Source organism: Tachysurus fulvidraco, chromosome 1 (genome assembly GCF_022655615.1).
Source record: "Tachysurus fulvidraco isolate hzauxx_2018 chromosome 1, HZAU_PFXX_2.0, whole genome shotgun sequence".
In the NCBI taxonomy this organism is placed as follows: Eukaryota; Metazoa; Chordata; class Actinopteri; order Siluriformes; family Bagridae; genus Tachysurus; species Tachysurus fulvidraco.
The window spans coordinates 12,672,907-12,684,375 of NC_062518.1; the positions used below are offsets into that span (position 1 = coordinate 12,672,907).

Here is an 11,469-nt window from a genome sequence, read left to right on the forward strand (position 1 = left end):
GCTACTGGACTCCTAGGGTGCCAATACTTTTGGAGGTGAGTGGACATGAGCATGTGACGTGATCCGAATACCCGTGGGGCAGTTCCCCTCATTGTGCTGAGTGTATTGATATGTCACATGTCCATGTTGTGCAAATTTTTAATTTTGCTTGTTTTTGGGGTGGGGCTACATTTGACATCACGTGACGGCACGTGACGTGACCATAATACCCGTGGGGCAGTTCCCCTCATTGTGCTGAGTGTTTTGATATGTCACATGTCCATGTTGTGCAAATTTTTAATTTTGCTGGTTTTTGGAGTGGGGCTACATATGACATCACGTGACGTGACCAGAATACCCGTGGGGCAGTTCCCCTCATTGTGCTGAGTGTTTTGATATGTCACATGTCCATGTTGTGCAAATTTTTGATTTCGCTTGTTTTGGGGGCGGGGCTACACGTGATGTCACGTGATGTGACCATAATACCCATGGGGCAGTTCCCCTCATTGTGCTGAGTGTTTTGATGTGTCACATGTCCATGTTGTGCAAATTTTAAATTTTCACATGATCTCACGTGACGTCACGTGACGTCACCAGAGTACCCATGGGGCAGTTCCCCTCATTGTGCTGAGTGTTTTGATGTCTCACATGTCCATGTTGTGCAAATTTTTGATTTCGCTTGTTTTGGGGGCGGGGCTACATGTGACGTCATGTGGTGTCGAGTGACGTCACCAGAATACCCGGTGGGGTGCCAATACTTTTGGCAAAAAGTGGCTACTGAGGGTTCGGACATTTCATGTCAATACTGCAGTCATTATGGGATTCTACTTATTATACTGCATAGAACAGTACATGCAATTCTTAATGTTGCATGTATTGTGTGTGTGAGAGCTTAGAGGACTTTTCGGAATTCCCTATTCAAGTCTATGGGATGTTCGTTCGTCGACTACGGGAAAACCGAAAATTCTGTCGGAACTCCGGAATAAAAATTTGGTCCGGAGTAAGGTCCTAAAGAACCTGTCCGAGTTCGGTGTAAATCGCTCAAAAACTTGCCGAGTTATGAACCTCAAAATTTTATAATGGAAGTCTATGGGAAAAAAGGCCACTTTGAGCTTCCGAACCGGGAATGCCAGAATTCCGATCGCTTAGAAAAATAGAAGCAACAAACCTCAGACCAGGATCTATGACAGATCCGAATTTGGTGCATGTGGCTCGAACGCCCTGGGCCACATTTTTTTAAATACATTTTTGTCTAAGAATAATAATAATAACTAGATTTGTAAAGTTTGTTGCGACAAACTTTGATGTTGGCTTTGACGGTGCAAGTATTTGCAAAGGCTGCTGCATTTTGGAGGCGAGTGGAAAGAAAGATTGTGAAAGCTACTGGACAGCTAGGGTGCCAATACTTTTGGAGGTGAGCAGACATGAGCATGTGACGTGATCTGAATACCCGTGAGGAAGTTCCCCTCATTGTGCTGAGTGTTTTGATATGTCACATGTGTATGTTGTGCAAATTTTTGATTTCGCTTGTTTTGGGGGCGGGGCTACCCGTGACGTCACGTGACGTCACCATAATACCCGTGGGGCAGTTCCCTTCATTGTGCTGAGTGTTTTGATATGTCACATGTCCATGTTGTGCAAATTTTTTATTTCGCTTCTTTTGGGGGCGGAGCTACACGTGACGTCACGTGACGTGACCAGAATACCCGTGGGGCAGTTCCCCTCATTGTGCTGAGTGTTTTGATATGTCACATGTCCATGTTGTGCAAATTTTTGATTCCGCTTGTTTTGGGGGCGGGGCTACACGTGACCTCACGTGACATCACGTGACGTGACCAGAATACGCGTGGGGCAGTTCCCCTCATTGTGCTGAGTGTTTTGATATGTCACATGTCCATGTTGTGCAAATTTTAGATTTCACTTGCTTTGGGGGCAGGGCTACACGTGACGTCACGTGACGTGACCAGAATACCCGTGGGGCAGTTCTCCTCATTGTGCAGAGTGTTTTGATATGTCACATGTCCATGTTGTGCAAATTTTTGATTTCGCTTGTTTTGGGGGCGGGGCTACACGTGACCTCACGTGACATCACGTGACGTGACCAGAATACCCGTGATGCAGTTCCCCTCATTGTGCTGAGTGTTTTGATATGTCACATGTCCATGTTGTGCAAATTTTTAATTTTGCTTGTTTTTGGGGTGGGGCTACATGTGACATCACGTGACGTGACCATAATACCCGTGGGGCAGTTCCCCTCATTGTGCTGAGTGTTTTGATATGTCACATGTCCATGTTGTGCAAATTTTTAATTTTGCTTATTTTTGGGGCGGGGCTACATGTGACATCACGTGACGGCACGTGACGTGACCATAATACCCGTGGGGCAGTTCCCCTCATTGTGCTGAGTGTTTTGATATGTCACATGTCCATGTTGTGCAAATTTTTGATTTTGCTTGTTTTGGGGGCGGGGCTACACGTGACGTCACGTGACGTGACCAGAATACCCATGGGGTAGTTCCCCTCATTGTGCTGAGTGTTTTGATATGTCACATATCCATGTTGTGCAAATTTTTAATTTTGCTAGTGTTAGGGGCGGGGCTACATGTGACATCATGTGACGTCACGTGACGTGACCAGAATACCCGTGGGGCAGTTCCTTTCAAAGTGCTGAGTGTTTTGATATGTCACATGTCCATGTTGCGCAAACTTTTGATTTTGCTTGTTTTACGGGCGGGGCTACATGTGACCTCACGTGAGGTCACGTGACCAGAATACCCGTGGGGCAGTTCCCCTCATTGTGCTGAGTGTTTTGATATGTCACATGTCCATGTTGTGCAACTTTTTAATTTTGCTTGTTTTCGGGGCGGGGCTACATGTGACATCACGTGACGTCACATGACGTGACCAGAATACCCGTGGGGTAGTTCCCCTCAATGTGCTGAGTGTTTTGATATGTCACATGTCCATGTTGTGCAAATTTTTGATTTCGCCTGTTTTGGGGGCGGGGCTACACGTGACGTCACGTGGTGTCGAGAGACGTCACCAGAATATCTGGTGGGGTGCCAATACTTTTGGCAAAAAGTGGCTACTGAGGGTTTGGACATTTCATGTCAATACTGCAGTCATTATGGGATTCTACTTATTATCATACTGCGTGGATCACAGAGAGAGAAGCCGTGCCTGAGCTCTGCGCACGCTGTGTGTGTGAGAGCTTAGAGGAATTTTCGGAATTCCCCATTCAAGTCTATGGGATGTTCGATCGTCGACTACCGGAAAACCGAAAATTCCGTCGAAGTCCGAAATAAAAACTTCGTCCGGAGTAAGGTTCTAAAGAACCTGTCCGAGTTCGGTGTAAATCGCTCGAAAACTTGCCGAGTTACAATCCTCAAAGGTTTATAATGGAAGTCTATGGGGAAAAAGGCCACTTTGAGCTTCCGTACCGGGAATGCCGGAATTCCGATCTCTTAGAAAAATAGAAGCAACAAACTTCAGACCAGGGTCTACGACATATCCGAATTTGGTGCATGTGGCTCGAACGCCCTGGGCCGCATTTTTTTAAATAAATTTTTGTCTAAGAAGAATAATAATAACTAGATTTGTAAAGTTCATCGCGACAAAATTTGATGTTGGCTTTGACGGTGCAAGAATTCGCAAAAGCCGGTGCATTTTGGAGGCAAGTGGACAGAAGGATTATGAAAGCTACTGGACCACTAGAGTGCCAATACTTTTGGAGGTGAGCAGACATGAGCATGTGACGTGATCCGAATACCCGTGGGGTATTTCCCCTCATTGTGCTGAGTGTTTTGATATGTCACATGTCCATGTTGTGCAAATTTTTGATTTCGCTGGTATTGGGGGCGGGGCTACACGTGACGTCACGTGACGTGACCAGAATACCCATGGGGCAGTTCCCCTCATTGGGCTGAGTGTTTTGATATGTCACATGTGTATGTTGTGCAAACTTTTGATTTCGCTTGTTTTGGGGGCGGGGCTACACGTGACGTCACGTCACGTGACCATAATACCCGTGGGGCAGTTCCCCTCATTGTGCTGATTTTTTTGATATATCACATGTCCATGCTTTTTGATTTCACTTGTTTTGGGGGCGTGGCTACACGTGGCGTCACGTGACGTGACCATAATACCCGTGGGGCAGTTCCCCTCATTGTGCTGAGTGTTTTGATATGTCACATGTCCATGTTGTGCAAATTTTTCATTTTGCTTGTTTTTGGGGCGGGGCTACATGTGACCTCACGTGATGTTACGTGATGTGACCTTAATACCCGTGGGGCAGTTCCCCTCATTGTGCTGATTTTTTTGATATATCACATGTCCATGCTTTTTGATTTCACTTGTTTTGGGGGCGTGGCTACACGTGGCGTCACGTGACGTGACCATAATACCCGTGGGGCAGTTCCCCTCATTGTGCTGAGTGTTTTGATATATCACATGTTCATGTTGTGCAATTTTTTTTATTTTCCTTGTTTTGGGGGTGGGGCTACACGTGACGTCACGTGACGTAACCAGAATACCCGTGGGGCAGTTCCCCTCAATGTGCTAAGTGTTTTGATATGTCACATGTCCATGCTGTGCAAATTTTTGATTTCGCTTGTTTTGGGGGCGGGGCTACACGTGACGTCACGTGACCAGAATACCCGTGGGGCAGTTCCCCTCAATGTGCTGAGTGTTTTGATATGTCACATGTCCATGTTGTGCAAATTTTTGATTTCGCTGGTTTTGGGGGCGGGGCTACAAGTGACGTCACGTGACGTGACTATAATACTCGTGGGGCAGTTTCCCTCATTGTGCTGAGTGTTTTGATATGTCACATGTCCATGTTGTGCATGTTTTTGATTTCGCTTGTTTTGGGGGCGGGGCTACACGTGACGTCACGTGACGTGACCAGAATACCCGTGGGGCAGTTCCCCTCATTGTGCTGAGTGTTTTCATATGTCACATGTCCATGTTGTGCAAATTTTTGATTTCGCTTGTTTTGGGGGCGGGGCTACACGTAACGTCACGTGGTGTCGAGTGACGTCACCAGAATACCCGGTGGGGTGCCGATACCTTTGGCAAAAAGTGGCTACTGAGGGTTTGGACATTTCATGTCAATACTGCAGTCATTATGGGATTCTACTTATTATACTGCATAGAACAGTACATGCAATTCTTAATGTTGGATGTATTGTGTGTGTGAGAGCTTAGAGGACTTTTCGGAATTCCCTATTCAAGTCTACGGGATGTTCGATCGTCGACTACGGGAAACTGAAAATTCCGTCGGAACTCCGAAATAAAAACTTCGTCCGGAGTAAGGTCCTAAAGAACCTGTCTGAGTTCGGTGTAAATCGCTCGAAAACTTGCCGAGTTACAAACCTCAAAAGTTTATAATGGAAGTCTATGGGAAAAAAGGCCACTTTGAGCTTCCGTACCGCCCCGCCCCAAAAACCAGCGAAATCAACAAACTTCAGAGCAGGGTCTATGACATATCCGAATTTGGTGCATGTGGCTCGAACGCCCTGGGCCGCATTTTTTTAATAAATTTTTGTCTAAGAATAATAATAATAATAATAATAAGCTTATAACGGAAATCAGAATGTTGGCTTCTACAAAGCCAACATAATAATAATAATAATAATAATAATAATAATAATAATAATAATAATAATAATAATAATAATAAGCTTATAACAGAAATCAGAATGTTGGCTTCTACAAAGCCAACATAATAATAATAATAATAATAATAATAATAATAATAATAATAATAATAATAATAATAATAATAATAATGATGATAATAATGATAATGATAATAATGATAATGATAATTATTATTATCATTATCATTATTATCATTATGATTATTATCATTATTATTTTAATGTATGCCTTAGTTTTGATACTTTAAAAAAGTAATTTGAAAGTAATTTATTTTTTTGTTTTTGCATCTCAGAAAAGGGTTCATTTAAAGCCCAGAATGTGCGGCACTTAAATGTACTTAATTCTTCTCAACTTTGTCATTGTTCACAAGTACAAGTACAGACAGAGAATAAATGAGTAATATCTAAATGTTTATTTTTGATAGAAAATATTGTTGTAGGCGTTGCATACTATGCATTTAAAAAATAAAAGTTTAGTTCAGTCAGGACCACTTTGTCAAATGAGGATTTATTAGATGATAGCATACAGTTAGTGTTGGCGGTATGGTTCTGTTCTGGGCAAAAATCCCCGCGCCCTTCCGTGTGCATGCACAGACAGAGCGGGGAGAGCAGCAACTAGAAAATAGAATAGACCCCCCAAATAACAGCAGAACCATTAATCATGGATAGTATTAAGTACGCTTGCTTACATGTTTTGAAAAATACATAAATAAATAAATAAATAAATAAATAGAGAGAGAGAGTGAGAGAGAGAGAGAGAGAGAGAGAGAGGGAGAGAGAAGAAAAAAAAACAAATACATGATGAAGATTTATAACGTAAACTGGTACAACGAACACAGGTTCCGGCTGGGTGGAGTCGGGGTTGGAGGAGGGAGTTTAAACCGCAGCAGCAGCGATGCGCTAGAAAGCGGCTCAATGAATTGGAATTTAAAGGGTCGGATAATATGGATGTCATAACCAGATTGGTGCACGTCATGAACAGCTGATTATCAGCTGATGCAGCTTGATGACTGCGTCTGCCTGAACTAACGCAATGCTTGATTTTTCTTAAAAAGGAAACCAATTAGTTGTTCATTTTAAGAGACCCGTCTTATTTTCTCTTGTATATTTAATATTGCCCTTTAATTAAGCAAAAATATATTTTAACCGATTACTTGATTAATCGATTAAATTTTCGGTAGAATACTCGATTACTAAAATATTCGATAGCTACAGCCCTAGTGCACATTCCCTCAAAACTTGCGACATCTGTGGCATTGTGATGTGTGATAAAAACTGCACATTTTTAGAGTGGTCTTTTATTGTGGCCAGCCTAAGGGACACCTGTGCAATAATCATGCTTCCTAATAAGCATCTTGATATGCCACACCTATGAGGTGGAAGGATTATCTCAGCTAAGGAGAAGTGCTCACTAACACAGATTTAGACTGATTTATGAACAATATTTGAGAGAAATAGGCCTTTTGTGTATACAGAACAAGATTTACCCTGCTCCCAGAATACACCTAACCAGTGCTGATAGAGCACCTAAAGGCCTAGCTAATTTCACATGCCTTAAGATAGAGTCTCCTCTAACCAAAGCTCTTTCAGGTTTATCAGTGGGTGCTTCACCGAGGAGAGCAAACCTGTTAGACATGTGAAGTGGAGAGGAGTGGTGCTCCCGTGGGCAAGCCTTAGCGTTGGCTTTGGTTTTGAGACTAAGCCACTAAGTCGTCACCCATTAGGGTTACTAACTTCGCCTAAAGCAGGGGTGTCAAACTCAGGCCCGTAATTATATTTAGCCCGCGAGATCATATCAAATGTGCATTACAGCTGGCCAGCCACATGCTCCGCTAATACTACAAATCCCAGAATGCTTTGCAACTGTATTGAAACGTAGTCACAAACAGCAAGCGCCCCTCATTCTCTGTTGACAGTCGTTAACAACCATGCTACAGTCACATTGGGCGAGTTAATTCCACCCTCCACAAAAATGGCCAAATGAAAGATGGACAATAGAAGCTTTCAAGATAGGTGGGAGGCAGATTATCTGTTCATGAATATAAAGGACTGACCTGTTTGTCCGTAATGAACGAATATAACATAAGACACTATGAAACGAAACATTATGAGAAGCAGAGGAGATGAATAAAAGTCTGGTTTCCCGGCAGACTATGTTAATGAAAGCAAAATCAAAAAGTGAAGCTGCTGTAAAGGCTAGCTTTATTGTGGCAGCAGAGATTGCAATATCTGCCCAGCCCTTTAATGAGGGAGAGTTATCAAATAATTTATGGTCAAAGTTTGCAACATTGTGTGCCCAGATAAAAGGCAAGAATCAATGTGATCAATGTGCAGAGTCAATCAGAGTGTAGCAAACTGAGCTTGAATATATGTTTTCTTTATGCACTTTTTCTACTCCAAGGCATGAACTGTTAATAGTCGAAAAGTTGGATTTTCATTGAATGAAATTGTTATTTTTGGTTGTTTTGTTCTTGGTTTTTAAAAAGATCCACTTCAAAAAGTAACTTAAAACGATACAGTGAGAGTCATAATTTATTTTATTTATTTAAAAAAGAAATGAACACCACTGATGTGTCTTTTATTTCAAATTTAATTTCTTATGTGTTTGTAATATCAAGCTCTGGTTGTTCCAAATCCTGTGTTCAAGCAAAACTAAATTTTGTTTCCATATGAAAAAGGTTGAACATTACATATCAGTTGCAGTTAATTTTTCAATAAATATTCAGTTTGGCCCGTGACTTTATCTCAGTTTTATAATTTGACACCCCTGGCCTAAAGCTTCCAGATTTTCCCCTATAGAAACTACACTACTATCCCTATCCCTCTCTAGTGTCTGGATGCTACACTATCTCTAAAGATAAAATCTTCTCTGTCAGAGAGCTAACTAAAATACACTAATCACAAGTAAAATTAACACTAATGATGAAGGAAGAGTTAATACACATCCTGCAGCTCACACACTAGACAAGCTGAAAGTTTGCCATACTGATTACGTACATACCTTTGACTTGAATCAGATCGGAATTTTAAAAAGATCTGAAGAGGATTTCCTCTGCTAGCTGTTTGAAGACAGGAAACAAAAAAGCATCTCTGAAGAAGAGGAATAATATTAACTGTGATAGAAAACTAAATAATTAGTTTACAACATAAAATATTTTACAACATAAAATATTAACTAAAATGAAAAAACCTGCGGCAAACAATTCAAACACAGGAAGTGATGTCCGATTCAAACACAGGAAGTGACGTCCACTCTACTAACCTCCACTCTTTTGGAAAGGCTCTCTACTAGATTTTAGAGTATGGATATAGGGATTTGCTCATGTAACAACAAGAAAATCTGAAGCATTTACAGAAAAATTGCTATTTGGTATCCAAGATTTCCTCTAGCTTTACTAGAACAACAATCTGAGCTAGAGAGACAGGGACCTATACCATAATTCACCAACAGGTTTGACCAAGGCATGTTGTTCCCTAGGTGACAAAGAGTGACCAGTACTTGCCAGATATTCCTCCACTCTGTTAGATTTCTTTACAGTTTCCCCCATGAGTTATTTTCTTTTCTGTTCATCAATTCTGCAGTAATATGCTGTTTGTGATCATGTCAAGATGGTGTCCCATTTTCTGCACATCTTGAAGATTGCCTTCCAAAGTAATGTTTCAGAAATTCTTCTTTACACCGCTCCTGATCAATACTGTGCATTTTTTGTTAGCTCTTTGCAGACCATGGCAATCATTTTAGAATAACTTAATTGATGACCGATGAATTCATTTTAAATATGAGTTTGACGGTGATTGCATACCAGTCATGATTCTTTGAGGCATTTGAAATAATACAGATCACATTGCAGAATCATATGTTGGTATATAGAGAGCAAGTGACAACTCTTACTGTTTTTGTTCTGCAGCACAAGAGCTCAATGTTGTATTCAAGGTGATGCTTTAGGTGTGGTGATGTTTCATCACCCCATTTGACAAGCCAAAACCTTTCATCTTCCCGCATTTTCTTGTGTCTAACAAGCTTACTCTGAGCCAGTAATGCCTGCAGCATCCATGTTTCTTCTGTCAGGGAGGAAGATTGGGTTGGATACAAATGTAGGTTTATTAGAACAGTCAACAGTCATAATCCAAAAGGCTTATCCAAACAACATGATCCAAAAACAGGCATATGTCAGGCAATCGGCAAACAGAATCAAATAGGGCAAAAACAGGAGTCAAATTAACAATCATAATTAAAAGCTGAAAAGCAAATAACAATACCATGGCCTTTTCAGTAGTGTGTTGAAGTGAGACTTTGCGCAAACTAATAAATGAGTCTTTTAAAGTGTGTGGGTAATATGGAAAATGTATGCTTAATTAGACATCCAATGAACTTGAACTTGTGACTGGGTCACATTACATTGCAGTCTGTCAGGTTGATGGGAAATTGAGTTCAAGGCAGAAGCCTCTGGTGAAGACATGCCACAAGAAATAAGTAATTAATATTACTAAACATTTAGTGGTTTAGTTGTGATTTTACTCTGGTTATGCTTAATCTGCTCACATTGTTTTTTTTTTTCTCAAAATGACTGGCTATGAATTTAAAAAATCTGAAAAAAAAGATGAATTTTTTTTTCAATTCTTATTATTGAAATTTGATTTGATGAATAAAAATCAACCTTGAAATCCCTATACTAAGTTGATTTTTGCATATTCTCACAGAGCTTACCCTGGGTTCTCCAGATTCTTCACACTGTATAATAAGCAGGTAGGTGTGTTGTTAATATGCATTGTAACCATTGATGAATGGGTGTCCCGTTTGGGTGAATGTGTAAATAAATGCAGTAAGTATACATACAATTAAAAATGCCTTTCTAAACATGTAATTGAAGTTGTAAAAAAAATGTTCCCAAATTATGCAACATGCTGTACTACATTACTAAACGTGTCATTATCATCGTTTTCAGTCATTCAGGATTAGCTATGTTCCTTTAGAATATATGAAGATATGACAAAGTTTATAAATACACTGGCCACGTTAGAGGTAGTTGAGCAAATCACATGAGAACATGCACATAGGTATAAAATACTAAGATAAATATGAGCATAGGACAAAAAAAAATCGGCTTTAATTTTAGGATGGCTATGAGCAACAGGAAATTCGGTAATTACTTAAAAAGAGCAGCACATTTTAGCCTAAACCTCAAGGACTACCATAACAATTGAGAATACGCGCCCGAGGACTCAGTGCCATGCATTTGATATACAGTAAATAAATGCTTACACCGTTTCCCTGGAATATTATGGCGTACAAAGAAATCTTCGGCTACGCAGGCCGACAGAAATATGCACTTACCTTTCAGATTGAATAAGGTCGTAAAAATGAGCGCATTGCCTCGTGTGTCGTCATTAATATTCACGCAAAAATACTTTCGGAGCCTCAATAAGACGTTGCAAAGACTGCATAACGAAGTGGGGCCTAACACCCATCCACCCAAGGCTATTAAACTCAGAGATGCACGCTGAGGAGAGAGAGAGAGAGAGAGAGAGAGAGAGAGAGAGAGAGAGAGAGAGAGAGAGAGAGATGTTGCGGGGGTGGGAGGTTTGTGCGTGCGCGTTATCTTCGTTTATGACGCGTAAGGTGTTGTATTTGTGTGTGTGTGTGTGTGTGTGTGTGTGTGTGCGTGTGTGTGTGCGCGCGTTTTACTGGCGCATGGAAGCAACTGTACTTGTCGGTGTCCTAGGCAACGATGTAATGGATGGGGTTGTGGTTTATCTGTGAATGCCCTCTAAGCAGCTTGACTTCAATAGATGTTTTCCTCAAGCATGTATCTGCTCTAGTTCTTACCAG

The 11,469-nt window shown here is 41.1% G+C and overlaps 1 protein-coding gene across 2 annotated transcripts in view; it reads right to left on the reverse strand.

Moving 5' to 3' along the window:
* The window catches only part of ptpn5 (protein tyrosine phosphatase non-receptor type 5), a 120,571-nt gene extending 109,330 nt beyond the window's left edge, over positions 1–11,241 (reverse strand). The window contains exon 1 of one of the 2 annotated variants that reach the window (XR_007144710.1): positions 10,975–11,241. The gene's annotated coding sequence lies outside the window, so the exon portion shown is untranslated. The remainder of the gene's footprint in view (positions 1–10,974) is intronic. The other variant, XM_047822535.1, reaches the window with a different exon arrangement.
* Positions 11,242–11,469: the final 228 nt, after the last annotated feature.